The sequence below is a fragment of the Rhineura floridana genome, chromosome 7 (assembly GCF_030035675.1).
Source record: "Rhineura floridana isolate rRhiFlo1 chromosome 7, rRhiFlo1.hap2, whole genome shotgun sequence".
NCBI classification, from domain to species: Eukaryota; Metazoa; Chordata; class Lepidosauria; order Squamata; family Rhineuridae; genus Rhineura; species Rhineura floridana.
The window spans coordinates 91251783-91277211 of NC_084486.1; the positions used below are offsets into that span (position 1 = coordinate 91251783).

Sequence of the window (25429 nt, forward strand, 5' to 3'; positions counted from 1 at the left end):
ATATGTTCTGTGTACAGATTAAACAAATAGTGTGATAAAATACACCCGTCTCACACCCTTTCCGATGGGGAACCAATCGGTTTCTCCATATTCTGTCCTTACAGCAGAGCTTCTTGTCCAGAGCATAGGTTGTGCATCAGGACAATCAGATGCTGTGGCACCCTCATTTCTTTTAAAGCATTCCATAGTTTTTCATGATCTACACAATCAAAGGCTTTGCTGTAATCTATAAAGCACAGGGTGATTTCCTTCTGAAATTCCTTGGTCCATTCCATTATCCAATGTATGTTTGCGATATGATCTCTGGTACCTCTTCCCTTTCTAAATCCAGCGTAGACATCTGGCATTCCTTGCTGCATATATAAGAGCCTTTGTTGTAGAATCTTGAGCATTACTTTACTTGCATGGGATATTAAGGCAATAGTTCGATAATTGCTGCATTCCCTGGGATCCCTTTTCTTTGGAATTGGGATGTATATTGAATGCTTCCAGTCTGTGGGCCTGGTTTCATTTTCCATATTTGTTGACAAATTTTTGTCAAAATTTGGACAGATTCAGTTTCAGTAGCTTTTAGCAACTCTATTGGTATGCCATCTGTTCCTGGTGATTTGTTTCTTTATTAAGAGCTCTCACAACAGATTTAAGCCAAAGGTTCTTTTTTAACACCATATGGCAATAGTCTTTAATGAGGATCTGCATACTAGGCAAAGTTGCACTTATTTTTATTTATTCTAAGATCTGCTCATCAGTAATGCCGCTGAGGCCTTTTGTTCTCATACAGTGGAAAGCATTAAAAACAAAGCTCTGATTAGAGAAATATCCAGAATCCTAACAGCCAAACAAATACTTCAAGAAGCCCATGAAAGAAATCTTTTGAACTTTCTCTACATGCTTTACAGTTGGCAGCAATCATATCTTGCTCAGAGGTTTATTTCAATGTTTAAAAACTCAAATAAGGCTTTTTCTTCATCATATGGAAATGGCAAATTCTAAACAGTAGTTTTATATAAGACTATGTAATTTTTAAACATTTTTTTGAAGCTTTTGGATCTCAGATATGCTGCTGTACTGAAAACCAAATCCCTGGATTTACAGGTCTGAGATTATGTAAATCTAGCCTGCAACACAGCCTACAAAGGCTGTGTATACACCATACATTTAAAGCACATTCCCCCAACCCAAATAATCCTGAGAACGTCCTCTGGGGATTGGTGGGGGGTGAGAATATGCTTTAAATAAGCTTTAAATGTATGGTGTGTATGTAGTCAAAGTCCCTACTGATTTGCGAGACATGTTGCTCAATATGGCCTAAAGAAGGCGCTGCTAGTTTCAAAATTAGTTGGAGAAGATGTCTTTTGTCTAATGTAATTTGTACATACACACACGCATATTCCTAGCCATTCCATGCCTTTTATCCCACCCCTCTCCCAACTCTCCAGAGCATTTCCAGCCATTCTGGAGACAACTGGAGGCTTGTAATTAGTTTAAGCAGTGAAATGCCTATTACACTTTCAGCTAAAACAAATTTAAACTAGCACAAAAAAAAGAAAAAACAAACAAAACACTGTTATTGTGTAGACCAAACTAAAAATAGTGGCGTATTCATCCATATTCTCAGGAATGCTAAAACAATACTTTTAATTAGGACCAACTGATATTCATAACACAGGCAGTTTCAAGTTGCAAGGAAACCATATAAAAAACTGTATTTTAAAAAGAAAACTAATTTTCTTTTATATTGAGGATATGGTATTTAGTGCTTCTGCATGCAAAAGCTCATCATGCTCTATAACTGAGCTCTCCTTCCTCCAGTGAAGAAAAACTGTAGCAGTGCCCATATTGGCTATACAGGAGATTAGTTTTCTTTTTATCCAAACCCTCCTGAAAAAGCCCACCCTGAACCCACTGATTTGCGACAATTACCGCCCGGTCGCAAATACTCCTTTTTTTAGGGAAGGTGATTGAGAGGGTTGTGGCACAGCAATTGCAAGTACTCTCGGATGAAACAGATTATCTTGACCCATTTCAGTCTGGGTTCAGGCCTGGTTATGGGACTGAATTGGCCTTGGTCGCCCTGATGGATGACCTTTATCGGGAGAAGGACAGGGGGAGTGTGACCCTGTTACTCTTACTTGATCTCTCAGCGGCTTTTGATACCATTGACCATAGTATCCTTCTGGGCCGAGTTGGTGAGATGGGTATCAGAGGCACTGTTTTACAGTGGTTCCGATCCTATCTCCAGGGTCATTTTAAAAGAAGAGCATTGGGTGATTGTCTTTCAGGCCCCTGGCAGTTGTGCTGTGGGGTGCTGTGGGGTGCCGCAGGGTACCATCTTGTCTCCCATGCTGTTTAACATCTATATGAAGCCCTTGGAAGTGGTCATCAAGAGATTTGGGGCAAGGTGTCAGCAGTATGCTGATGATACCCAGCTCTATTTCTCCATAACATCTGAATCGGAAGAGGCTGTGCAAGCCCTGGACCGCTGCCTGGACCTGGTGGTGGGCTGGATGAGGGCCAATAAACTGAGTCTGAATCCTAGAAAGACGGAGGTGCTGTGGGTTGGTGGTTCCCGGGTTCAGATAGTTCATCAGTCGCCTGCTTTGGATGGAGTCGTACTCCCTCTGAAAGAGCAGGTCCGTGGTCTGGGGGTGCTCCTGGATCCATCTTTGTCGCTAGAGGCCCTGGTGACTTCAGTGGCTAGGAGTACCTTTTACCAGCTTCGGCTGGTAAGACAGCTGCGGCCGTTTCTGGACTAGGATAGCCTGACCACTGTTGTCCACGCCCTGGTAACCTCCAAGCTGGATTATTATTATTAGTAGTAGTACATTTGTATACTGCCCCATAGCCGAAGCTCTCTGGGCAGTTTACAACAATTAAAAACATTAAAAACAAATATACAAATTTAAAAACACTTTAATTTTTTTTTAAAAAGAAAACATGCTAAAATGCCTGGGAGAAGAGGAAAGTCTGGACCTGGCGCCGAAAATATAACAGTGTTGGTGCCAGGCGCACCTCGTCAAATACATCATTCCATAATTTGGATTACTGTAATGCGCTCTATGTGGGGCTGCCCTTGAGGTTGGTTCAGAAGCTGCAGCTGGTGCAAATTCAGCAGCGAGACTGCTCACTGGGGTAGGGTATCACCAACATGTCATCCCGCTGCTGAAAGAATTGCACTGGCTGCCCATTTGCTAACGGAGGTAAAAAAGTGGAGGTCATCCAACAAAAAACGAAGAAAGAGGGGAGGAAACCCCAGAATGACAAAAAAAAGGACATGTGGAAATTATCAAAATGGTTTATTTACACACATATGTCTTAAAAAGTCTTTGTAAAAAGCCCAACGCGTTTCGGCTTTCAGTGTACAGCCTTCATTAGGGGCAATTATAGATTATCTCAATAGGATTCTTTTCAGAGTAATCTCAGAAAAGTGTTGTAGTTAGTGTTCCATTTATCCAGGCCTGAGATTACTCTGAAAAGAATCCTATTGAGATAATCTATAATTGCCCCTAATGAAGGCTGTACACTGAAAGCCGAAACGCGTTGGGCTTTTTACAAAGACTTTTTAAGACATATGTGTGTAAATAAACCATTTTGATAATTTCCACATGTCCTTTTTTTTGTCATTCTGGGGTTTCCTCCCCTCTTTCTTCGTCATTTGCTAACGGGCCAAGTTCAATGTTCTAGTTTTGGTATGTAAAGTCCTATACAGCTTGGGACTGGAATACCTGAAAGATCGTCTTGTTCCTTATATACCCAGTTGATCACTGCACTCTGCAGGTGAGGGCCTCCTGCAGATACCATCTTATCAGGAGGTCTATTCTGCACAACATAGGAAACAGACCTTTAGTGTGCGTCTGTGTTGGAATTGCTTTCTAATATTTTTTAAAAAACTTTTCCCCCTAAACAATACTTTTTTAAACCCGTTTTATTTAAGATGTTTTGAAAGCTTTTTTAAAAAAATGTTTTTAAAGTTGTTTTGTTTTAATGTATTTTAAGGTCTGTTTTTAAGTGCTTTTGTTTGCCGCCCTTGGGGGAAGGGCGGGATATACATCAAATAATAAATAAATAAATAAATAAAATGAACCAGGAGAGCCACAGAAAACTCTGGCCTTAGACAAACAATACTATCCTTTATAAGTGAAGACCACTAATGCTATGAGATAAGTGTATAAACCAAGGCCAGCAATTTAATCCATCAGAGATTTGCCCCTTTAATTTACAATTTTTAAACAGCATTTTATGTCAGCACTCTTATGTTAATAACTTAACAAAATAAAGGTTTTACTGTGCCTAATCTCTAATATTTTATAATCTGACTTATAAAAGTGACCATGCAGAAGTTTCTTTTGAAAAAAACTTAGTGAGTTTGGAAGGAATTCTCAGCATCTGTGACAGAGTATTATGGGTTTAGCAACACCAACTTAGCTGAGTATACTGAGTGAAACTGTGGCTGCAAAAAGCAGACTAACCTTTGGCACAAATTGAATTAAACAAGAAACTGCTGCTTTTGGAGTTGTAAATGGGAGTAAAATAAGACAAATCATTTGAAGGAGTAAGGTAATAAAGGCAAAGAAATTAGAAGAATACCCCAACACATGGTTCTCATGAACCAATAACCATGCCCATACAAAGGATTACTAGTAACTCTGTGTGCCTGCAGCAGTAAAGTTGCTGAAAACTGTTAAGAAGAAGACAAGGGGGAATGAGAAGACCAAATGTGGCCACCAAACAGTAGCATCCACATAAGACATCAGATCTGCACAGATTACAGCATAACTCTGACAACTGTGCCACAATCAGAAAACAGGAATAAACACAGTGTATACAGAATACGTAACTCAAGAAAGTAAACCACATGATAGCTACAGGCCAAATCAGACCAATGCATATTGTCATAGAATTCAGCATAAAAAATAAATTCTAAGAAATATTTTCTTGTTTTAAAAATATGGAACACTATGACTGAGATTACTCTCAATAGAAACTCAAACATAAACACAAGTGCCCTTTATCCCTCTTAGAACTCCCCCTTTCCAGACACAGGAAAATCTAGACACAAGCTTCCTGCAAAATAAATGCAATGCAAATTAGATGTAATAATCACAAAAAGATGGTTACAAGTAACCAATCTTAATATAATACAGATTATAATAATTACCCATGTACAATTAAATTTTAATCCTGTTCTGGTGAGTGCAGCACCACTGGTGGGAGGACTCCATCGTCACAGCTCCTGTTCACAACCCACTGCTGAAGCAGGGCATGAGAAATGCTGATATACATCCTACATGAGGTGAAAAGAACTCACTCACTGCTGCCCACTCTTCTTTTGACACTGTCCAGTTGCCAAGCCACCACAGCTCTCTGCTTCTCTACTACGTCCAAAAAGAGCTCACCCTCCACTCACTGCTCACCTTGGCATCACCTACCACGGCTTCAAGTGGTGAGGCAGAGTGGCCCACAACTCCAATCAGAGACAAGGCAGCTGACATAAGACTACCACCAACCTGCCCAGCTGCTGCCCATCACCATTGTCATTACTGTTGTCACAAGTTCCACAAGCTGGGCTGAATGAACTGGCTCAGAATGCTACCTGCCCTCCTCTTCAAGTATTTCTTTCAAACTACATATATGTGGGCCTTTGCATGGGTCGCAACTCCCATGAGATCAGGGATAGGGGAGACCATTAAGCATCATCTGAAAGCTGTATTTAAGGCAGGAAGGGTCAGAAGCCCACTGCAACCCAGCCTACAGTCAACCAATGGACTGCCTATCCCTGTCTTGGGCAAAGTTCTGTCTCTCTAGATGGTACATCTATGTACCATCAGAATGAATCAATCGCCATAAATGTAGGCACTAATAATTTGTTTTTCTTACCTCTCCTTCAGCTACCTGTTGTCTTATAGTACTACTAAGACACACCTCACTACTATCAGCAGAATTATTCTCATATTAAAATAAATGTAAGAGTTATATAAGCTGGATAACTACTAACAAATATGAGGAATAGCTAATTTTATTTAAGTTCATACTAGGTACTCTTCACCAATAAACAACTGCAAGCATGCATATTAGAATGCCAGTCCTTGAAAACATCTTTATTGATTCCAAAATATTAACTAAAGCCCCATGTTTCAATCTCTCTAGTATTTGCTACTATCTAAGTAATCTTCCTTTCCTTTGCTGCTATTTAAGTAATCTCCCTTTCTTTCATTCATTTTCCCTATGAAGTATGTATTAATTGCCTCACTTGATTTCTATCAAAAGGAATCCTTACCCACTGTTGTGTCCAAGTCTTTCCCAACATTTCCCAGCTGCCCTGAAAGCTCTCAGAATGAAGCAATGGTTTAGGCCAGCACTTTGTGAAATGTCCTTTTATCAGAATAGATGTCACAGTGACCACAAGAGACAGAGAAATAACTGAAGGATACACTGGCTGGGTTTTAGATACACAGACACATACCAAGAGATAGAGGTGGTCTAAATGAATCTGCTAAATATAGCTATCCTGATGCAGCCTGCTTTTGCAAGCAGCCAACACTGCAGCGTGATAGGGACTGATAACTATAGCTGTTTCCTCTTTACTCATATCCTGCTTGCAAACAGCCCTATGTACAATTTGTCAACCTTGAGTTCCCCAAGAGACTGACAAGTATTTTAAAACAGTGAGAAGTATAAAGGAAGTTGTTTATTTTAGTAAAACTTTAAAAAAATCCTGTGCATAGATCCCATTAATACTATTGCGGTTGAAGAGGGTTTTTTAAAAAACTAAGATCGAAATCATATATGTGATAAAGCTTTTTTAATTATCACTTGGAAATATTCCACTGTTTCACCTAGTATATTACGACCATTCAAAAGTTTTTTTTTTCCCAATTTGAATGCCCCCACTACCCTGTCCCGGATGTTGGTCAATAGTGCCTGCGATTGGACTCTGATGCAATCCCATAATACTGTGTGTAATGTTGCCTTCCCACATAAGCTGCTCACCCCCCTCAGTTCCTAGCAGTGCAAAACAACTGCAAGCATTGTTGTCAAGTTTTCCTTGTCTACAAGATATTCATTCTTATCTGTTGCACCTCTGCAGCACCAGGCCAAATTGTTTCTTTTTCTTAAGAATTAAAATATTAAATGCTCTAGTGTTGGCGCACACATGTCCTTTTAAAACCTCAGGCCCACAGGCCAAACACAGCTCTCCAAGCCTCTCTATCTGGCCCTGAGGGCTCTTCCGAGCAGGGCCAGCACCAGGCGTGACTGGGCCCTTGAGCACCAACCTGCCCCAGGCCTGCAGTGCCATAGCCCCAACACCCCCTCTGGATACAGGCGGAGCAGGGATTAAATAGGCCCGCCAGCCCCACCTGCCTCCTGTGTCACTGCGCACTCCCTGTGCGCACAGGCATGCAAGATGGTGGTGGTGGTGGGGCATCAACCCCTCAGCGACACCCCTGCCCCATCTTGGCTGATAGCAGCCATGTGTGCAGTGCACTGAGCGCTAACACGCGGTATGGGGGGGATGCCTGGGAGCTCCTGCTCTGCAATTGCAGCAGCGTTGAGTTGCATGACCCACCACTGCCGCGGACCCCTTCTGGGCCTCAGAGGCCCTCAGCCAGGGCCCAACCTGGATGTGCACTGGTGCTGGGCCTGCTTTGCAGGCCATACACCCCCTCTCCTCACCAGCCTTACTTCATGCCCTCCTTGAGTATTTTTGCCAGGCTGGAATGTGTCCTTGAACTCTGATAATCCCTCTTGGTTGCTAGGGTGAACAAAGGTGTGTGTAGAAACGTGCCTACTGTACCAAAGTAAAATTGAAAATTGTTGCTTTGCCTGCATTTGCTTCTGGCCCCACCCACCACTGGCATGTGGCTCCTGGAAGGCTGCCCGTAAGAGAATGTGGCCCTTGTGCTGGAAAAGATCCCCCACCTTTAAAAGACACAAATCTTTCAAAATGCTGGGTGATTTGGGACACGGAGGGAGGTGAGAGGAGGACACAGACAACTAAAAAGAGTAGGTTTCTAAGAAGAACTACAAGAACATGGGCATGGAAGAAAATGAGGAGTCCTCTTATCTCATATATATTTACTTTAGAGGGTAGAGTGTATATATATATCATTGGGAAGGTTAACACAAGGGGAGCATGAACACTTCTGCTGCTGTGCTCCACTTTTCCTTGATGAACTTACATTGAATGTTCCCTTCTTCCACCACACTACCCCCAACATGAGAAATCCATTGTTATAGAGGAAAAAGCTTTGTGACACAATTTTGTAACTTTATGATGCTGTTAACAGTGGCCAAAGATGCACTTCCATACAGGGAGGAGACATTAAACATAAAAAAGAAATTCCCAAATGTGTACAACTCCATTAAAAAAAAGGTGAATGGAAGATTAAAAATGATAGAACTGCTATTCACAGGTGACACAAAAATCACAAGAAAGTTGAAGTGCAGTTGTAAATCCTCCTTCCCACATAGCCACTAATGTATTTAAAGAGATGATAGAAACACATTTACAACTGCATTTCTGTCTTCATACAGGCATACCAACAGTGGCTGAGAGGTTCAAAGTACTTTAAGCAGTATGTGTGAAGTCAGTCTAAAGTGCAGAATTGCAGATAATGTTAGGAAACTGACCTTTCACCGGTTATGAGCTGTCTTTTGCAAGAAAATTCCAATATTATTGCACTTGGATTCTTTCCCTGATTCCCATTTAGAACCATTCAAACACTTTTTAGACCATCCCAATTTTGTACTATAGGATGTGATTCTGGTAAACCAATGGGGAACATTTCCCTTTGTCCTACCACTGCACAACCCCTTATCCAGCACCTGTAGTTTGATAACTGTACAAATATAATGAGGAAGAAAAAGAGGGGAATCTAGCTCTAGGAACAGAGCCAGATGACCCTGTGTTCCTGTTTCCTAAATACAGCTGCTTCCATATTTCTATACAAATAAATTGTGTGGTAACAACTGACTATACAAATTCACAAGTAGATCTGGGGATAATAGTTTATTTTACTAGAAAAGAATGAAAGAAAAGCGGAGTAAGATGTAGGAAAATGGACTTGAAATGGCGGAACATTTCTTTGAGGAACTGAACAGTCTAGCTCATTCAGGGTAAATGTCTCCACATATCTTTCAGGCCCTTCTGCGTGTCCCAAGTAAAATGAAGACCTGGTTGGTGACAAAAGGTAGGGCCTTTTAAGTGGCTGAAGCAATACTGTTCTTTGCTGGCTGGTATTTTTATTTCAGCAGGCTTGCCTGCTAAGGTCCTTCCTCTTGCAACAAGCCTTTTAAGTAGAGATGTTACCCCAGTCTGCTTCTGTGTTGGAATTACTTTTTAGATGTTTTTAAAGCTTTTTTAAAAAGATGCTTTTAAAAAGATGCTTTGTTTTAATATGTTTTTAAGTCTTTTTAAAAATATGTCTTAGAGTGTTTTTTTGTGTTTTTGTTTGCCACCCTGGGCTCTTTCTAGGAGGAAGGGTGGGAAATAAATAAATAAATAGGTCATTTTTACTTGTGATCTCTGCTGTTGTTGCTTTTAAATGAATTTTAATTTTGTGTATTTTATTGTTGTATTTTGTATTTTTTTAAAAAAATGTATTGCAACTTTAAACTATTGTAAGCTGCCCTGAGTGATGCACTGATATTAGAACAATGGAATAGAAAAATGTTACATACATACATAAAAAGGAGTAGAAGAATGTAATATTGGGAAGGATCCAGATTAGTGCAAGTGGCTATTCTGTTGGTGGGCAGGAGCTTTTAAGCTACCTTCTTCAAGGAGTAGCACCCCCCACCTCTTGAAAAGTGCCCACAAAAGTTTGGGAGGCCCTCCAGAATGGCATCTTGTATAGAACAAAGGGATATCTTGGGAGGTATTTTTGCCTACACAGAGAGCAGAAGTGCTTCTGCTTCCACAAAGGTGTGTGTGGATGAGATCTCACTTTACTCATCACCACTTATGTAACAAGTGCTACCTAGTTCATGCCTACAATAACTTTTACACACATCTATTGCAGCAGTGCTGATCACTGCTGTGAACTAGTTTCATTTTTTCTTCTAGACACTGCTTGACATGCTGCATAAACTTGTCAAACTGGTTTGACTGAAAACATGGTGGGACAGAAAGGAAATGAATGTTTGAACAGCAAGTAATGAGGGCTCTACAATACTATATTTAAGTCTCTGAAAAGTTGTCGTCTGTACATTGCCAGAGAAACAGTGCACTAAGAAACAACCCTGCATATAATCAACAAAGCCAGTTTTCTTAAACATTATAGGAGCAAGTGAAATAACTTTTTGGTTGCTTCTCTTGTTAATATTTATAGGTCAACCATGTCCACAGATATAGTTTAATATTCCATCTTGCTGCCTCTGTCTATTTTTTCTGAAGTTACGATGGAACAGCTGACATGAGACTGATTTCTCTGGGAAAAAAGTAATCTCCCAGCCCAGGGTCAAATTCCTTTATCCATCTGGAAGTTCATTCCAAACAAGCCAGAGTTGCAACAAATCTAACAACTGATTCATACTTGTAAAAGTGCAAGGAAAATTAATGAAAACATTAACAAAGCAAAAGAATAAAAGGAAAAAAGGAGCTTTACTGTCTCAGATCTGTGAAAACTAAAATCTGATTTTCAATTCCCTAAACTATATTTTGCATTTTGTAAGTCAGTTTGGGTACTGCAGTCCAACCAGCCTGTATTTTTTACAGATTCAGATGTGACATATTCATCAAATTTCAACAACATCTCCTTCCCCTTAACTCTCCCTTCAATTCCAGCTCCTGACCATGAGGCAGCCAACTTATCAAGCTCTATTGCTTCCAACATTCTCATCCAGCATTACAGGATCATTTACATGAGTTCCCAAACAGTAGGTCACAGGATCCTTGTAGATAAAGTTCTGTAGTGCTGGCTCTAACAGGTCCCTTGTTGTGTAAATCAGGCATAATCTAGTGCTGTTCTGAATAGTTAATTCAAGTGGTCTTGAAACCACTTTCACTCTCAGCACAGAGAAGCCCAAACCCAAGTATCACTGCTGAAAATTTGGTTCAGACCCAAAGGTGTTATGGTACTATAGATACATCTTTACCTGGTTTATTGGGCATACTTTCTTGTGGACAGCGGGTTTACCTAATCAGATATGTGAACCGAAAATGTAGCAGGTATAAGTAATTCTTAAAAGATTAACCCAGGAATTCATATCTGAGTTTGTGGTCCAGTGGAATATTAATGAAGCCAATAGGTGAGAATACAAAAGAGAAAACTCGCAGTTGAAATGTTTAATATGAATATGGTATGTAACTTTAACATATGACTGATGCAAATGCTAGGGTATACACGAACTTCATTTGGACATTAACTCTAAATTATAGTTTAGAGCTATGGTGAATCTTGGGCTCACACAATCTTATTTCCCTTTTCTTATACTGACATGGCCACAAGGAGATCAGAAGCATTTGCTACCATTTCAACTAAACACAGTTTGTTATGTCCAAAGTGGAAATTATAGTTAATATTTACTATTGTTTATCTGAACAAGCCAGGATTGTAAACCACAGTTTGAGGCTAGCTTATTCAGACAAACTATAGTTACAACTTACCACAATTTGTTCCAGTGCAGACATAATGACAAAACAAGGTTATTTGAAACCAGGAAGCAAATGCTTCTGATCTCCTTGTGGCTGCAGCAGAGGATGGGGAGGGGGGAATGTGAGCCTAAAAGACTCACCAAATGTTGTTCTATAGTGCTAAACTAAAATTTAGTGCTACATCTGAACAAGGGCAAAATGTAACAAAATAATCTTCGGTGTAGGGGCTTCAGTGCTTCCACTGTTGCATTAGATGTTACATTATTTCTAATCATTTGTTGTTTTCTAGTTTTCCTGTAAACAATCCTGAACAATTGACATTGGAAGGATACAGAATTTTAAAAATGAATGGAAAACTATTACTTTTTATAGTAGGAATTCCTATTGAAAACCCTAAATATATTTTAAAAATGACTCGCTACACTTTCCATGCTTTCCAGGAAAAAGGGGACTCAGTTGCTATTATTCTGCCTTGTAGTATGTAGTATTTGCCGTCTTATGAAAGAATGTCAACTTTCCCTCATGCTCCCCTGTCCTCATAAAGCAAACAATTGGGACTCCATGTTTTGCACATCTGAAGTACATTAAAGCGGATTATGTTGAACATAAGTTACCAGCTAGCCAGCCATGAACAAAGGCAAAGATTGGGTTTTAAATTCCCTACCAGTAAAACAACTTTCCTCTCCAAGGGAACAAAATCCTTCTACAAACAATATCAATCTCATCATTTCCATTTCCCTACCGAGTGATAAGTAACCATGTTACACCTCTTTTTCAACTTGTCTCTCTCTGAAATGTGTCAAAATAGGTGGTTCTGAATTGTCTGTTGGATGTGTTTTAGTAGTAAACCTTACAATAGCAAATAAATGCATAAAGCACTTGCCAGTCACTATGCTGTAACAGCTCAAAAACAAACCAACACTCTAACCTATCAATAAGAAAGCAGATCAAAAGTAAGGGTGCTTTCCTTAACCTTCTACCCTGAAGATATATCATGATATCCTACAACTGGAGGAGAGCTAAAATAATCCAGAACAATTCTTCAGCTAATATTGATTTAAGATTTCAACCCTAACTCATGAAACCAGAATCCTTGTTTACCAAAGAACTGCCTCTAAGTCATACCTTTAACAGTAATACTGGGCTACTTAGGCTTACTATGCAAATAATGAAACAAGACTCAGAAATTACCTCAAATGTACCAGAAACTAGACCATCTGCACTGAAAGCAGTGTAACAGCGTAATACAAGTTGGTTAAAGCTGACTATGACCACATTTATTTAACCCTCTATTCCACTTTAAACAGTCATGGCCTCCCCACCACCAGACACACACAAAAAGAATCCTGGGAAATGTAGTTTGTGAAAGGTGCTGAGAGCTACAATTCTCAGACAAAAGTGACTGACTGTCTAACCACTAGTGGAACTGTGAGGTGAACAGGGGTCTCCTAGCAATGCTCAGCACTCTCTGAGAGTTGTTTCCCAAGCTGCAGTTCTCAGGATTCTTTGGGGGAAGCCATGACTGTCTAAAGCGGAATAGTAGTAGAATAAATGTATGGTGTGAATGTGGCTCAAATCTAGCCCTACTATTTTTATTTTATTTATTTAACAAAATTGATGTACCACTTGATCATAACAAAACCTCTAAGAAGTTTGCAAAGGGAAAATTTTCGATAAAAGCACTCAAAACAAGTAACTAAAACATTTAAAAAATAATTAACAGTGAGCTAAAAAGAGATTAAAGCACATCATGATCTACATACCTAGGTAGACTTGCCTAAAGAAAGAATGTTTTAAGCAGGTGCCAAAAGAGTACAGGAAAGGGACCTGCCTGACGTCAATAGTCAGGGAGCTCCAAAGCGTACGTGCTGCTACACTAAAACAGGGGCCCCAACAAAAATATTTTTTTCTGTCTAAAAATCTAGACAAATTTTTTTGTGAAGATTTTGCTACTCAAATTGCTAATCCTAACATCAAGGATTACAAACCTGGAGACCAAATCCAATCTCCAAGGCAGTTTTATATGGTTCCCAGTGGCCCTACACAGTTTTTCAAGTTGTAAGAAACAATTATTTCACACTTCACTGTTACATCTCTCTTTCTCATTTGGAAGTAGCAGGTACACAATATGTAAATATGTGTGTTTGCATGTACATAATGCGATGCCTGATTGCATGGGCTTCATACCTAGGGAACCCTTACTATTCAACAGCATCAAATTTATTATGAAGCCTGGACATTCTTATGGGGGCCCTGTACTACAAATAACAGAGTGTACTCCCACCCAAGAATGCAGAACTTGGCCAGTCCTGATCTGTATACTATGTTACCATACTGTCAAAACTATCTCACATCTTCTATCTTTCCCCAGGAGAGACCATAATGCATATTTTCTAGAGACAAAACACTTGAATATTATTGTCACAGTTTTTTTAAACACAGAACTATGTTATGCATTTAAAAAAGAAAAAGAAAATTTAAAGCAGCATGGGCCACTCACTATCTCCACATTCCCAGACTCCTGAAGCCAGGAGGCAAACTTTCCACGAGCAGCAAAGCAGGACTGCGTAAAGCAAAAGATTTTCAGCAACAAACAGCTTCCAGGCAGCTAGTTATACAAGTATGTTTGCTTAGCTGATTTAAGGTACAGTATGCGGATATCTGTTTAGGATTCCACAGAAATATCAGTGTTTCATGGTGGCAGATGTAGCAGCTAATACACACTATACATGAGAGCTGATATATGACTCAAATAATCTTCCTATACAAATTTCTGTAAGTGTCATGCTTGCTGTGAACACTTTAGCGCAGGTGCGCCCAGCAGCTGCTGAAACATTCATGGCAAGTGGAGTGGGCAGGCAAAGCAGGTGGCTGAAGGGAGCAAACTGCAGCATGACTACTTCAGCTGCCTGTCTGGTGGCGGCAGCAGAAACAACAGGCAAAGGGGGACATGAGGCAAACTGCAGCTGCACTGAGCACAAGGCCACGGGTGGGGGCAGGCTGTTAGCACTTCATGCGGTGGCAGCAACAGCATCCTCAGCAGGAGGGAGGCAGAAGGCCACTAACAGTCAAGGCAGAGCAGCAGCTGTGGTGGTTGGGTGGCAGCCTGGGCAGGTGGGAAGCTAGTAAGGAGCAGTCTGTGAATGCTGAGGGAGGAGAATGGTTTGTGAGTGCCTCTGTGTGTGTGTGTGTGTGTGTGAGTGTCCCTGTGTGGGTGTTTGGGGTGCCGTGTGTGTGTGTGTGTGTGTGTTTGCGGATGGGGGGTTGGTGAGCAAAGAGAGCAAGGAGGCTTCCCCCCAAGTACATCCATATCCATAGACACAGACTAGCTAGTAAAACCACTGAAGAGAAAATTCCATGAACTTTGTGCAAAACAAGAGAATTGCTGACCAAAACCAGTCCCAAATACAGTTTTGCTGAAACCCTTTGTCAGTTACTCTAACCATTCTCTTTCATGACAGTCAGCATAGTGTAGATGTTAGTATTTTCTGGGTGGCCTTGCACAAGTTACTAACCTACCACACTGCAGGTAGCCTAAACTACATTTTAAGAGATTCTAAAACTCCATAGTGAGCTTCTTGGAAGAAGAGATGAGATACAAATATAAAAATAAAATAAATAAGTGGAATAAGGGGGAAGCAACATTAAACAACAAGTGCACTAACTAGTATAAAAACTGGCTCCATTTGTAGGCTTGAAAACAAATGGGTGAGATATGCCAAAAACAATGGAACAAATCAGAGCTCAGTGTTGCTATTTAACATATAGAAACAAACCTTCAGTATTTGATATCTCTTTAAACAAAGCAGAACACATTCGCTTTATCAGACTGTGCTAAAGACCAAGGTCTAATTCAAGTGTCAATATTATCTGGTTTAAGTACATGCAAGATTCAGTAGAGTGAAAAACGAAAATGCCAAAGTCCAAAATTAAAGCAATACATAAATTATTCAGAAGGAGAGGAAGGAAGCAATAAACTGGATTACTATAGCCCCTTACACAGAACTATCACCATGGCTAACCTAACAATAAATGTGCAGACTAAAGCAGATCCTCACCAAATAAGAAACTGAAATTCAGTGTCACAATGGCTATCCCAATTTAGGAACCGGCAATGATACATGAACACAAAAGTAGTAAAATAGTCAGACTCCTAAGTAAGGACCCTAGGTATCTCATAGTAATTTATTTATTTCAACCATTTGTGAGTTATTTTTTTTACAATGTATTCAAAGTGACACAGAAAAAAACACCAGTAAATTTATACAGTTAAAATACTAAAAACAACTAATACAAATAGCAAGCAGCATCAATAGCAGAAATTAAAATGCATTAAAACAGTAAAACATCAGAGCTCAGTTAAAAGTCTTGTAGAACAGAAAATCTAGCGTCTAAATTAAAACCATAGACAGTACCTCCCAGATATGTTCGGGAAGTTTTGTTTATAAGGTGCCATTGCCAAAAAGGTCCTCTCCATGGTAGCAACCAGAACAAGTGATATATACTGCTATTTCCTACTTCTCGGCAGGTGTTTTAAGAATTTATCTTCTCCATGTACTATACAGAGTGGTTTCAAGTTCGCATATAGCTTTTGGTTCAATACCCTCCTAAAATTTGGTTCCCTCAGATTTCTCCCTAGTGCACTGCCTTCTATATTTTCAAGATTACTGACTGCGTAGCTTACCAGGCCAAGGACTCCAAATTAGCCCCTTAGGAGATTTTGCAGAGGGTATGAAATTCAAGCTCAGGGGTGGGGCCTGGGGGCCTTTTCTTTACTTCTTCTCCTACAGAATATGGAAATCAAACAAATATTGGTGAGACTACAGTCAGCCTCTGTAAGCAGCAGAGATAACTCTGCAGAAAGCAGAAATACATGCTCCTTCCTGCTGGGAGTGGGAGAACCACTCCCACCTTAGCAAACATACAGGTATTGGAATGTGCATTATTCTTTGGGTTCAGATGACTAGGCAGTGTACAGGATGTGGGCTAACTGAAGGATTTCAAATGGACACAGAGAGCCCGAATAAGGAATTTAGTATTGTGGTAGACAGGACATTTATACTGAAATGGGGGTAACTTCTATACCGTAGGAGTGTCGTGTCTCTGGTGATTAAGAAAGAAAACTACTATCCTTCTATCGTTGTAATGACTCGATCATCTCCTCCACTTGATGAATTTTGGCATTGCTCTCATTGCTGCAGTGAGATTTGGACATATTGAGGCAAGCAAATTATGATTAAGATTTATACTTGAGTGCCACTGATGACAGGCAAGGAGGTAAAACATCATATAGATTGAATAGCTTACTATTAGATCACCAGAAAGACTCAGCATGACCTTTCTTCCTACTTCCCATCTAAGGATTAAATGGGTTCCCATGTATCCTACCTCAGCCCTGTATGGGTCAGGTTCTTTTGAGGCTTATCATTCAACTGGGAGTATGAGTGGTTTACACTGGGGGTGAACATGGTGGGGTAGGATATTATTAGTACCCCCCCCAGCAACAGCTGACATCATGGACAGCTACCTAGTGAAAGGCAGACCTGGTCCTGTCTAACTTCACAATAGTCTGCCCCATTCATAGGCCATTTCAGTCCTTACCATTTCCCATTCCCACTTACACCTCAGTGCTTGGCTCTATCTTGAAAGATCCTGCCCTATCCCGACTTCCGGGAAGGGTGACTTCGCTTGTGCCTGCTTTTGGGACGGGCTCCCGCCTCAAAAGAAGCTTATTCAGATATAAATCAGTCAGAACATTTTTTTTTTTGACTGATGAAATTTCTCCCGGGCAGGGAGAAACGTAGAGATCAACCTCAAAGCCTGTTTTTGTTGGGAGGACTGGATTTCATTAATTTATGAGATAAGGTCCAGCCAACAATGCCGGACGGACTTCCTAACAAGCTCTATCTGCTTAAGCGATACGTTTATCTTTTCTTGAAAGAGAGAACGGACTAACAGGCAAGCACCCTTCTTTCTATTATTTTTTTTACTTGGTTTAAATTGTTGCAGCAAAAGGAGATTTGTCAGATTGATCGGCTTTGGACAACTTCTGGGTGAGATATAGCTCTTCTCTGTTATTCACGAAATTAACAGCTTATCTCTGTTTCTGTCACAAAAAGCTGTCCTGGAAGTGCATTCTAAAGATAATAAACAGAAGACGGATTTCTATTCCTGATTTCTATTCCGAGGAATATTATATTGTCTGGGACTATTCTCTTTTTGGTCTATTTTATTTTGACGAATCTGCTTCTTCACGACGCCACTAACTGTTTTGATGCTGGGAACTAAATTTATTTTGCATTCTTGAACATAGAGAGATAAGGCAGGTTGCTCTGTTTATACTGTGATGTCATCAAGCCTGGAATATTAACCCAATTGTTGCTGAAATAAGAAGTGGTTCTTCTTTATTTTTGTTTTGCTTTGTTTTCGTGGTTTTAAAAATGGCAATCAAGAAAGTGGCTGAGAATCTGGAAGTAATTATGTTTCAGAAAATAATGGATGAGATTGAGATAACGAAACAAACCCTGTGACAGGGTAGTAAGGAGCTGAAAATTGAACTGAGCAAAATGACGCAGGAGTTTAAAGAAATAGGGGACCCTGTGAGAGAGGAGAATGAGATCAGAGATGAGAAAAGAAAAAATAAAGGGAAGATACAAACCCTGGAGATTGGAACAAATGTGGAATTGGAAAAAGATCTGGAGTTTATGGATTTTAGAAATAAAATCTACTGTTTGGAATTTAACGTTATCTCTGAAGAAATTAATGAAGATATTAGAGATAAAGTTATCAATGGCTTGGATAATCTTCTGGACTGGAATGATGTGATGGAGCTTGATATAGAGAAAATCTATGGAATTAACTGCAGTCATGTGACAATGGAAAAACTCTTAAGAGATGAGCCAGTGCATTTTCTAAAAAAGAAGAACACAGATATGAATTTACAACAATGTTTCAGCAACTTATTTAGAATGGATGGCAAGAAAATATTTGGGATAGAGGAAATTCCCATCAGACTCTTATTATATGACTATGGCTACAACAGCAAGATTATTATGGAATACTGATAATGGAAGATTGGACACTGAAATTACTGGACTTAACAGGACTATTGAAGATGGAAGATGGAACTAATAGGGATAATGGAATAATGGCTATTGAAATTATTGGACCTAACAGATTCTGATGAGATGGATTAATCGAAATGTTTATTTGGACTATGATTATGACAATAAGATTATTATAATTATTAACGAGATGGATTAATTGACATGTTTATTTGGAGAAAAATTGATAGATATATTTCTTAAAGAATTGAAACCTCTCTGACTTTTTGTGGAAAGAATAAAGTAATGTTTATGAGATTTGATGATTAATTAAGATAACTACTGGAGGAAAGTGATTTTATAATATGATTTAAGAGACAGGATTGTTATATATTGTAGACCTATAACTGATTTGATATGTGACAAATGGGAAGTCAACATTTTATTTTTTTTTGTTTAATCATTTTTGTTTTGTTTTGTTTTTTGTCTTTGAATGTCTTATGATTTTGTTTTCTATGTTTTATGAAAATTTGAATAAAAATTATTGTAAAAAAAAAAAAAAAAGAAAGATCCTGCCCTATCCCCATTCAGTTGGCTTTCATGCTTAAGAATTTGGAGGGCAAGAATATCTGTGGAATATGTAAGATATTCTGGTTAATTTCCAGGGTAACCCAGCTCCCGAAAATACAGGCTGCAAATTCATCTCCATTCCACAAAACTGGAAAAGATATATAACAAGACATTTCCTTCCAGCAAATGGTTAAAAGGCCCAAGTATAATCTCCTTGAGTGTGTTTGTAGAGAGGGCAGTGAGACATGACAGTTTATGAAGTTCTAATGACAGTAGGAGAGCACATATCACATCCTGTATTTCACACAGATACAGCTTTAAAGCCAAGCTTGGCTTCTTGCAAATAGATTGCAGCAAACATATCTATATTCTTTCAGGGGTTTTTTTAATGGTACATATTTCTTAACATTTTAAACCAAATAAGCTATTAGTGATCCTGACTTCTCTTCTAGTACCAATGCACTATGAATACAATGCTACAAGAGAGATACTTCCAGGATACTGAGGCTGCAGCCCTATACATACTTACCTGACAGTAAGGCCCATTGTTATTTTGGACTTACTGCCAATGCATAGGATTGCACTGTCAGAGACTGAAGTACAGAGTACTTACCCACTAGACTGTTTGGGGAGGGGAATAGGAAAGCACACAGCATGTATTGTCCTAAGTCAAAGTATAGCTTCAGTTCCAGGTAACCAAGCAGATATGTACTTGCAAGGCAGATATACTCACTGCTAGCACCACTGTAAGACTGTAGCAGACATTTTGTTTACTAGATTAAATATACTGGGAAGCTTGCAAGATGAAAGTAAGGTACAGCAATTCCAAAGCTGGAGCAATTCTAATCAGAGAATTCTAGTAAAATAAAGGAATAACAGCCACATGTTTTTACTTTCTCTTCTTTTCACAGCTGAGGGACCTCTCTCATCCCTGAGTGTCTGCTCTTTTATTACACTTTAAATCTATAGAAACAAATCTTCCACTGTATCACATTTGTATAGGGAAAGAAACAAATAACCATAACTGAAATGTTATGATAAATCCCAAACCTCAAATCCCCAACCTTCTCTGCTGGAAAATATGACAACGTTCCTAATTCTACCTCAGGCAGAAAGGTCTGTTCCTGCGTATTTTCAGCTCTACAAAACATTTACTTATGTAACAGTAGAGAAGAGTGAAATGTGTTGCTATTATTACTTTCACTACAAAGAAAACAGAAAAAAGACAGAAAGAGACTGATCAACTTACTCTAAAGTATCTGAATTCCTAATGGATTCTAATAATAAAGAGCAGATGTAGTCTTCGACAGTGCCTGGTACATTAGTCCACTTCTCTCGTCTTGTTTATGTTACACTCAGTATTTTTCTAATCCACATGTCTGATCTCATCTACATCTCTTCTTCAGAGTGAGCAAGTTCCTAAGAATTTGATGCAGGTATTAATAGGATTATTCCATCACTCAGCCAATTTGGGGGAATTCTGTTCGACTCCCCACAAGCGGATTAGCTGTCTGCTTAAGGAGGAGCAAGGACAGATTTGCTCCTGCTGGCACCAAAGTCAGGAGATAAGCACTGACTGTGAAAACATGCTGTTTCCAGTCTGCGGTAGAGCTAAGAGGTACTTCCTAACTCAAGAGGGTGTATAGAAGTCTCTAGGAGTCTGAACTCCACCTCTTTATCAACCCAGAATTTAAAGAGTAGCTCTAAGGTAAGATTGACAGCTCTGTTGCATGTCATTGATATGCTAGCTCCCAAGAGTTTCCATGGTAGCACCAGAAGAGGATCAAGCAAACTATTCTGCCCATTCACTCACTTCTTGTCTTTATCTGGGAGTTTTCTCCTGCATAATCTCTAATATCAGAGAATATAAATGTGGAATTGACGTTGAAATTGTCTTAAAGATCATTTATAATGGAGAGTAAACTGGATTCCAAAGAATAACTTTTTGCTGCATTTTTGGAAGGAATCATATTTCAGAGTGATTGTTGAGAAATTACATTTCAGATGGGGATTTGGTGCTGGATTAAATGGCCATCTGGTTCATCTGCTATTTATAGCAAGTGCATAAAAATATCTTCTAGCAGGAAAAATATTTAGCTGCCAAAACGTCTCCTGTTCTCTTAAACAATCTCTGCCCGTTCTCCATTGCTGCCCCTTTTAACTAGAAATCCTTCCCAGAACACCTATGTGGTGACATGTCATCCAAGTTTGAAAGCCACAACTTCTGTGAAGATTTTAGCTTACGTCAGTATCAAATGAAATGAAGCCTAAATAACATGTAACTTCTTATATAATTTTTACTCTTGTTCATTTCTTGTTACCTTCCCTGTCCCATGCTACTACTACAAAATTCTATGTATAGGACACAACAGATGGAGGGGAGGGTAAATGGGAAGAAAATATGTTCAATTCCATATACTTAGGCTTAGTTTCAATAGGAAATGAGGACTTGCAGATTGTGCCAGAGATTTCAGGGGAAAAGTGGGTTTTGAGGAACATTTGAAGGAAAAGAGAAAGACTGGAACTACATAGGTGTTCTGGTGACAGTTTCTGTGTAAGAGGGAGAAAAGGTGGATTAATTTGAAGAAGCAAGAGACCTTCAGATGACTGAAGATGGTAGAACTGGAAGAACAAGAGTCATGGGAAGGATATGACAGCAGAGAAGCACAAGGATGGAGAAACAAGAGTAAGGGCAAGGAGTCTATGCGTCCATGACCAGTACCAGGTACAGCAGCTGGAGCCAGAAAACAATGCAATTTGAGCAAGGGCATTAGAGTATTAATGAGCACAATGGAGCTTTTAACCCAGCAAAAGTCCAGAGGAGACTGACTGGCAGTCAAATAGGCATTCATAGAATCATAGAGTTGGATGGGACCTATAAGGCCATCAAGTCCAACCCCCTGTTCAATGCAGGAATCCAAATTAAAGAATACCCGATAGGTGGCTGTCCAGCTGCCTCTTGAATGCCTCCAACCACCTCCGTAGGTAATTTGTTTCATTGTCATACTGCTCTAACAGTTAGGAAGTTTTTCCTGATGTTCAGCTGAAATCTGGCTTCCTGTAACTTCAGCCCATTATTCCATGTCCTGCACTCTGGGACAATGGAGAAAAGATTCTGGCCCTCCTCTGTGATACAATCTTTCAAGTACTTGAACAGTGCTATCACATCTCCCCTCAGTCTCCTCTACTCAAGGTTAAACATGCCCAGTTCTTTCAGTCTCTCCTCATAGGGCTTTCTTTCTAGTCCCCTAATCATCCTCGTTGCCCTCATCTGAACCCGTTCCATCCAGTTTGTCTGCATCCTTCTTAAAGTGTGGTGTCCAGAACTGGAAGCAGTACTCAAGATGAGGCCTAACTGGTGCCAAATAGAGGGGAACCAATACTTCATGCGATTTGGAAACTACACATCTGTTAATGTAGCCTAAAATAGCATTTTCCTTTTTTACAGCCACATCACACTGTTGGTTCATATTCAGCTTGTGATCAACAACAATCCCAAGATCCTTCTTGCATGTAGTATTGCTGAGCCAAGTGTCCCTTATCTTATAATTGTGCATTTGGGTTTTTCCCCCTAGGTGTAGAACTTTGCACTTATCCCTGTTAAATTTCATTATGTTGTTTTCAGCCCAATGCTCCAGTCTATCAAGATCTCTTTGATTTTTTTCTGTCTTCCAAGATGTTAGCTATCCCTCCCAATTTTGAATCATCTGCAAGTCTGATAAGCATTCCCTCCACCTCCTCATCCAAGTTATTAATAAAAATGTTGAAGAACACTGGGCCCAGGACTGAGCCCTGCAATACCCCACTCATTACCTCCCCTCACTTTGAGAAAGAACCAGTGATAAGCACTCTTTGAGTACAATTCTGTAGCCAACTGTGGATCCACCTGATAGTTGTTCCATCCAGCCCACGTTTAGCTAGCTTGATAATCAAAATATCATGGGGCATTTTGTCAAAAGCTTTGCTGAAGTTGAGATATATTATGTCCACAGCATTCCCACAGTCTACCAAGGGAGGTTACCCAAACAAAATTTGAGATAAGATTAGCCTGACAGGATTTCTTCTTGATAAATCCATGTTGGCTTCTAGTAATTGCTGCATTGTTTTCAAGGTGCTTACAGACTGACCGCTTTACAATTTCCTCCAGAATTTTCCCAGGGATCAATGTCAGGCTGACCAGTCTGTAGTCCCCAGGTTCCTCCTGTTTGCCCTTTTTGAATATAGGGACAACATTAGCCCTCCTCCATTCCTCTGGCACTTCACCCATCCTCCACGATTTCGCTAAGATAATAGACAGTGGTTCTGAGAGTTTTTCAGCCAGTTCCTTCAATACTCTACGATGCAGTTCATCAGGCCCTGGAGATTTGAACTCGTTCAAAGTGATTAGGTATTCCTTGACCATTTGTATATCAATCTCAAGCTACAATCCTGCCCCTTCAACTTCACATTTCCCAGGAGGGTCATAGACCCTCTTTTGGGAGAAGACTGAACCAAAGTAAGAATCAAGCATTTCTGCATTTTCGTTGTCATCTGTTATCATTTTGCCATCCTCATTGAGTAGCTGTACCACCATTTCTTTTCTCTGTCTTTTACTATGGATATACCTGAAGAAAGCTTTTTTGTTGCTTTTAGCATCTCTCGCTAACCTCAGCTCATTCTCAGCTTTAGCCTTCCTGACACCATCTCTGCAACTCCGTTATACCTGTCTGTACTCTTCCTTTGTGTGCAGGGCTTCCTTCCACTTTCTGTATGTGTCCTTTTTTTTGTTTGCAGGTCATCTCTAAGCTTTCTTAGAAGCCACATTGACTTCTTCTGCTGTCTTACCCCTATCTTCCTTGATGGAATTGTTTGTCATTGTGCCTTTAGAATTTCCTTTTTTAGAAACGCCCACCATCTTGGACTCCTTTTCTCATTAGGGTTGCTTGCCATGGAACCTTACTTACCATTGTTCTGAGTTTATTAAAATTGGCTTTCCTGAAGCCCAGAGTATGTGTATGGCTACTCTCACCTTTTGCTTCCTTTAAAATCAAGAACTCTAGTATAGCGTGGTCACTTTCCACCAGAGGTCCTGTAACTGCCACTTCATCCACTAAGTCATCTCTATTGGTTAGAAGCAAGTCAAGGATAGCTGATCCTGTAGTTGCTTCCCCCACTTTCTGTAGGAGAAAGTTATCTCCAACCCAAGTCAGAAATTTCTTGGAGGTGCCATGTTTGGCAGAATTTGTCTCCCAACAGATATTGGGGTAATTGAAGTTCCCCATTACTACTACATCATGCCTCCTCAAAACATTGGCAATTTACTTTGCAAGTAGTAGTCTCCAACCACCACGTTCCTTTTATTCCTTGCCCCATTTATTTTAATCCAGATAATCTTGTTGGAGCTACGAAGCTCATCCTCCTGTATTTCTGTGCAGGGATATATATTTTTAACATGTAGTGCAACTCCACCTCCCTTTCTATTCCTTCTGTTCTTTTTGAACAAGTTATATCCTTCAATTGCTGTATTCCAGTCATGGGAGTCATCCCACCCAGTTTCAGTTATACCTATCAAGTTGTATTTACTCTCCTATATTAAGAGGTCAAGTTTGTCCTGTTTGTTTCCCATACTCTGGGCATTAGCATACAGACACTGAAGACCATGTGATTTACTCATGTATGGCCTGGCTTCCTTCCTATGATGGAGAAAAATGGATTTTTATATATTCACACATATAAACATAAATTATTATATTAGAAGGTATATGTTTATATAATAAAATCACAAGGAACTAAGCAAAGAAGGCCCTCAGGCCTTGGGACCCCTAAATCCAGTCTCATAGCAAAGCAAGTCAGCCCAATCTTCTCAATTCATGAAATGAAGAAAGTAGGTCTGTATGTATGATTAACTTTTTATTAGTGAATGTATTATTTATGAGCAAGCATGCATGCAATAAGGATGTAACAAGTACTGGATGTGCTGGTTAGATCTTCTCATGGTAAAGATGGAAGAAGGTTTTGGTTAAAATTATGGAGAATTCATATATCCCTTTAACTCATATGTTTACTTTTATATAGATATATAAATTAAGAAATATATCCAGAGAATCCTAAAATCCTAGAATCCTGTGAGTGAAGTTAGCAGGCAATGGTCACATTCACCTCACTGTGAGCGATTGCCCTTAATGAGTATACTGTCCTAAGCAAAAACGCATATAATCTATGATTGATATATTTTTAACTA

The 25429-nt window shown here is 39.6% G+C and overlaps 1 protein-coding gene across 7 annotated transcripts in view; it reads right to left on the reverse strand.

Annotated features, from left to right (window-relative positions):
- The window catches only part of DGKD (diacylglycerol kinase delta), a 126634-nt gene that overhangs the window by 55303 nt on the left and 45902 nt on the right, over positions 1 to 25429 (reverse strand). The window contains exon 1 of one of the 7 annotated variants that reach the window (XM_061636442.1): positions 20459 to 20793. The exons of 4 other annotated variants lie outside the window; for them this stretch is intronic. The gene's annotated coding sequence lies outside the window, so the exon portion shown is untranslated. Of the gene's footprint in view, positions 1 to 5158; positions 5178 to 16280; positions 16381 to 20458; positions 20794 to 25429 lie in introns of those variants that run through there. 2 more of the 7 variants (XM_061636443.1, XM_061636444.1) reach the window with 2 other exon arrangements.